This window comes from Xenia sp. Carnegie-2017, unplaced genomic scaffold, assembly GCF_021976095.1.
Source record: "Xenia sp. Carnegie-2017 unplaced genomic scaffold, XeniaSp_v1 HiC_scaffold_16, whole genome shotgun sequence".
Classification (NCBI taxonomy): Eukaryota; Metazoa; Cnidaria; class Anthozoa; order Malacalcyonacea; family Xeniidae; genus Xenia; species Xenia sp. Carnegie-2017.
The window spans coordinates 10,175,880-10,182,191 of NW_025813469.1; the positions used below are offsets into that span (position 1 = coordinate 10,175,880).

Here is a 6,312-nt window from a genome sequence, read left to right on the forward strand (position 1 = left end):
TTAGCTAGACGTTTGCAGAAAAACACATGGAATATGCCACTCTCATAAAGACGATTTCGTTATCAAATGAAGCAAAATTTTTGATTTTTTTGCGACAAGTGTAGAGGCATGTGATCATTCTGTATGTTGTATTTTGGACAAATTTTTTTGAGTAATATTTATTTTAACAAAATGTTAAAAAATTATAAAGGGATGTTAGTTTTACATCTATTGCTATAAGATGTTGTTGCTAGTTATACGATTTTTGTGACAAAATAGTGTTAAGAATATTTAGGTAAAGAATGAAAACATCCATTGATTGATTTGGATATATTTATTATAGTTAACAACAAAAGCGTGTGCGCAAAAGGGCAGTACGAACAGAACAGAATATATCATCATCACATGACATAGTTGATCATTATAACAAGACTTATATGAAGTTCTTCAACTCTCCCACTTAATGATCATACTATAAAAAGTTTTTTTTTTTTTAACTAATCCAATTAATGTCTCTAACTTGGGAATTATTTAATTTTCTTGACTCCCAACATATCTCGAAAGTTCTCAAAAGTTTTTCTTGGTAGACCTTTTGTCATAATATCTGCTAACATATTATCTGTCGAACAGTATACCACAGACATCACATCACGATTGACTTGTTCACGGACAAAATGAAAAGCTATGTCCACATGTTTGGTGTGTCTCTTACTTCTCCAACTGACAGTATTATTTTGGATTTGAAACACATATCCGGAAGTTGATCGTCTGGTCTCAATATCACCTCCCCAGTCTGCATCAGAATATCCGGATAACACAGAATCTGAACTAGTAGCCGTGAATAACAAACCATAATCCAACGTTCCCTTTAAATACCGGAGGATTCTCTTTACACCTTGCCAATGAACTACGCTCGGTCGAGACATAAACTTCGACAAAATTCCGACTGCCGATGAAATATCGGGACGAGTAGCAGTAGCTGCATAGGTCAGACAACCAATTGCCATTTGATATCATTGAGTCTCCACTGGTGTCTCATCTTTTGACAATGACTCAAATTTCATTCCAGTCTCCATCGGTGTTGTGACAGGTTTGCATTGGTCCATCCCAAATCTCTTAAGTATCCCTTCCAGATATTTTGGCTGACTAATGGATAGTGTTCTGGTCTTGCGGTTTCGTTCAATCACCATTCCAAGAACATATTTCACTTCTCCTAAGTCGTCCACTTTAAATCTTTCAGCAATCATATCTTTTTCCTTTTTAGCATCTCTGAATTATTTGAAAACCATAGCATGTCGTCAACATAAATAGCCATTATCACGAAGTTAATCTTTTCCTTTTTTTGTTTTACTGACTTAACATAGACGCATGGATCTGCAGTTGATTTCTTGTATCCGTTTGATGTAAGATAGGTGTCAATAGAGGTATTCCAGCACCTAGCTGCCTGCTTGAGGCCATAAATACTTTCCTAAGCTTACATACGAACTCAGGTCTATCTTTGTCAACGTAACCACTAGGTTGTTTCATGTATATTTCATCTTGCAATTCTCCTTGCAAGAACGCTGTATGGACATCCATTTGATGAATCTCCCAATTATAGATATTAGCGACAGCCGACAGTGATCTTATAGTTGTGTTACGAACTACAGGTGAGAATACTTCTTGGTAGTCTATCCCTTCGGATTGAGAATATCCCTGAGCAACCAAACGAGCTTTAAATCTGTTGACAGTTCCATCAGAATTGGGCTTCACCTTGAACACCCAACGACTTCCCACAATATTCTTGTTGTTTGGTGGAGGAACGAGTTCCCATGTTCCATTATTGATTAAAGAGTCATACTCAGAATCAGTTGCCTTTTTCCACTGATTTGCATGTTCTCCTGTCCACGCTTCTTTTATGTTTAAAGGCTCATCAATATCTTCCGTGAGGTTATCAGTAATATAACACTCGTCGTCAAATCGTCGTGGAGGTCTGCGTATCCTTTTTGCATTCAAGTTTTCAGTCTCTCGCAAGAAACGTTCTTCATAACTTTCTCCCACTTGTTGACCAGGCACCGCAATTTCATTGACATTCATGTCATCAACAATTTGGTCACCTTCATCATTTTCAGGTTGTTTTTCTTGAAATTCGATTGATTTATCTTCTTCGGGATAGTAGAAAGATTTGGGTTGTGCAGAAGAATCCTTACTAAATTCGTAAAATTTCTTTTCAGCGAACATAACATCTCTTCCACGGATAAATCTTTTTGATAATGGATCATAGAGTTTATAACCTTTGGTTCCAGCAGGATAACCAACAAAAATAACTCGTCGGCTCTTTTCTTCAAATTTTCTACGATTCTCGGTTGGAATATGGAGAAATGCTAAGCAGCCAAATACTTTCAAGTGCGACACATTAGGCTTCTGATTAAAAGGACTTCATAAGGCGTGATTCCTTTGAGTGAGCTATTGGGACTTCGGTTTCGAAGATAGGCGGCAGTGCTGACAGATTCAGCCCAAAATTCTCTTGGTAGACTTGCATGATGCATCATACACGTGGCAGATTCCACAAGTGTCCTATTCATCCTTTCTGAGACACCGTTTTGTGCAGGACTATAAGGAGCTGTCAACTGATGACTAATTCCTTTTTGTTTCAAATATGATTCGAATTCCTTTGAACAATATTCACCACCATTGTCGGTACGAAGCACTTTAATTGGTTTGCCAGTGAGGTTGGTGACATGATTAACGAACTCTTGGAATTTTTCTAAGACTTCACTTTTTCTCTTGATAAAATAGACGTACGTGTAACGAGAAAAGTCATCAATGAAAGTTACGAAATACCGTGAGTCACCAAATGAGTTAACCAATATTGGTCCACAGACATCACTATGTACCAATTCCATGAGATTAGTTGCACGCTTTCCACCTCCTTTACGATATTCAGTTCTATATTGCTTTCCCATAATGCAACTTTCACAAATTGAGCGTTCCTTACTTTTGTCTTCATTACTTATTCCATAAACCATTTCCTCTTTCATCAATTCTTTTATATTGTCATTACCCAAATGACCATATCGATAATGCCATAGTTCAAGGATAGAATGTTTTTGTGAAATGTATACATGATGATCTTCTTCTTTTGTTTGTAGCAAATAAAGTTTACTTAGAAGATTTCCAACAGCTAGCAACTTCCCATTTCTAGCAATTTCACATCTCTTGCCTTTGAATTCCACTGTTGCACCTAATTTGATCATTGCTCGAACAGAGAGTAAGTTTTTATCAAGATCAGGTAGATATAGAACATCATGTAGAGCTATTGCTTGATTACGATTTCCCAGATCACACACAATATGATAAGTACCTTGACCAAATGCCAATATTGACCGATTATCTCCTAGATGAACAATACTTGGTTTGTCAAATGCTATGTATTCTGTTAAGCGATCCTTCTCACTGGTCATGTGTTGTGTTGCTCCCGAGTCAATAATCCATACTGATTTATTCAGTAGATCAGTAGCTACCAATGCTTTCTCTTCATTAGTCAAAGCATCTTCTTTCTGTGCATACCAAGCTGAATTCTTCTTTTCCTTTTGATGGAAGGTGTTCCCACCACTTTTCATATTCCGCTTTGGACAATCACGGGCGAAGTGCCCAACTTCTTTGCAATTATGACATTTTCCACGAAATACCATATCATTTTTCTCATTATTGTTGCTTTTGCCTTTCATATATTTTCCTCGTACTGTATATGCATTCTCTTTAGCTTTTGTATTCACACTCCTTTCAACATCGTTCAATAACATATTTTTCACCTTATCATATGATAGATTCTCATCACCCACTGCATCTAGTGCCGTAATCAGGGGTTTAAACTCTTCCGCCAAGCTGGCAAGCAATGTCATGGCCAGTTCCTTATCATCGATCGACACATTCATTTCTTTCAGTTGATCGTGCAAAGATTTTAACTGACTTACATGTTCCATCATATCATTACCTGGATGAAAACGAAGCGAGTAGTATTGTTGTCTTAAGCGTACTTTTTGCAGCAATGATTCACGAGCAAACAGCCTTTTCAGGGCATTCCAAGCTTCCTTGGCTGTGTTTGTATCTCTAACATGAATCTGGTATTCGGGTTCTATAGCTAAACATATATATGTCCAGGCTTTCTTCGCACTTGAAACGAATTTTCGTCGCACTTCTGCATCAGCATCTTCCGTTGGAGTTTCAGCCGTTCCATCTGTATGCTCAAACAAATCATGACTCTCCAAATATAAGCGCATGTTGAAGGACCAAGAGCGGTAATTCGACCCATTCAGTTTCGCGAATTTCAACGTGTTTACATCAGCCATGTTTAACACAAAAATTTCATTAAATATATTTCATACACATTCATTCGGTTTACCTAATCGTACTTAGGCGTTCTGGGCCCATAACCTGTTAAGAATATTTAGGTAAAGAATGAAAACATCCATTGATTGATTTGGATATATTTATTGTAGTTAACAACAACAGCGTGTGCGCAAAAAGGCAGTACGAACAGAACAGAATATATCATCATCACATGACATAGTTGATCATTATAGCAAGACTTATATGAAGTTCTTCAACAAATAGTGCTCAAAGAATGGCTTGAGAATGCTTTTCGTGATCTCGTAGCTATATATTGCAAAAGTATTCTGACTCAATGTTTTTAGTGATTTAGTATCATGATTAGGTATAAGGCTTTATGCTATGTCTGATTGAATAAAAATTCACCTATTTCACAAAATGATTTATAAAACTGAACGATATTGTAACGTCAAAACATCATATTGGTATTGTAAGAAAGAAGATGACTTGACTCTCAGCAAGTGAATATTTATATATTTTGAATACTCATTTACATAACTTATTAACATACATTACATCATCCAATCTTTAAAAAATTGTTAGTAATAAATAATATGTCCTACAATCGACTTAATTGATTCATGACTAAACGAATTTAAATCGTTACTTTCGAAAGTCATTTGCTTCATAGCGTTTTGGCGGTATAATTAATCTTCCAGATTTATTTTTCTGAGCATTGTCTGCTACTGAAGATTTGAAGCTTTTTATGCTCAACCTTTCCATATTTCTAGAATTTGATTCCTGACTTAAATTATTCAATTTTTCTTGTCGTTAAGCGTCAGATCGAGCTTTATTTACTCTTAAATGACTGCAATTTCTCCTGTACTCTGATCCATTTTCGTCTTCAAAAACATAAGACCTCGAAATTTTGTTTTCTAATCACCGTTGATGGTAGCCAGTTTTCTTCCCTTTTGAATACGAACTCTTTGCCCAATATCCAATAGTGGTAGTTGAGCACCACTTCTTTTAGCCTAACTGGCTTACGGAATAAGCTTTCTTTTATCTAACACCTTTATAACTTCATCAGCATTCTCGTTCATCAACAGCGACTTCTTTACGTGTTTAACAGACTTTAATCGTCGATTTATTAATAGTTGTGACGGTGAAAACTTACTTCCCTCGAAAGGAGTAGTTTGGTAATCAACTAAACTTTATAATGATTATAATGTTTAGAGTTTTCCCAACCAAGACATCTACACAGCCATCGAATGACCCAGCGATGTGTAATATGTTTCAAGTATCTACGTATGAGAATTTCAAAGCTGTAAATGTATATTTGTTAATTATTTATTTTGATTTAATACAACCAAATTGTAAAGGATCACAATAGACAACACAAGATAAAGATGCGGATTCATGGCAAGATTTTGATCTTTCCTTACAAAATAAAATTAGAAAATAAAATGTACTAGCTCATTTTCTTGTATTCTACGACGCTTCCGTCTTGATCTCGCTGAGGTTGGCCAACATTCTTCAAGACAGCAGCATGTGTCAATGTCATAACGGTGCACTCTTCGTGAAGAGTAACATAGCTAATTTTTTCAATGCTCCCAACGAATACCACTTTATGTAAAGTAGTCCCAGCCTCTCTACAACAACGGAACTCAATAGCTTCAGTCACCAGTTGAGTAAGACACAAACAAGCTACATGCACACTTATGAAATATACTGCATGTTTGTTATTGTATTTACACACCACGACATACGGACAAAATAACAATTTTAGTTTCTACTAGAGTTCTAATAACATTTTTCAACTAACCAAGTATCTAATTAAACTTCGCTTCAAATGTTTGAGGTTCTAAGCCATCTGCGTCTTCTTCGACCCAAAATCTCTAAAGGCTCATTTTCGTACGAAGTAACAATTGAGTTAGCCACTATTGTATCCTTATCGCCGGAATTCGAAAGTAAATTTTTATTCATTGTATCAAAGTTTTCAGTATTCGAACCGCGTTCCCATTT

General features: G+C 36.1%; 1 long non-coding RNA gene across 1 annotated transcript; it reads right to left on the reverse strand.

The window, feature by feature from the left end:
• Nucleotides 1–5,604: 5,604 nt before the first annotated feature.
• On the reverse strand, nucleotides 5,605–6,312 carry LOC124436677. The gene is made up of 2 exons (XR_006945427.1): nucleotides 6,113–6,312; nucleotides 5,605–5,939 (listed from the first exon to the last, which is right to left on the reverse strand). It is a non-coding gene; the product is annotated as an uncharacterized LOC124436677 (long non-coding RNA).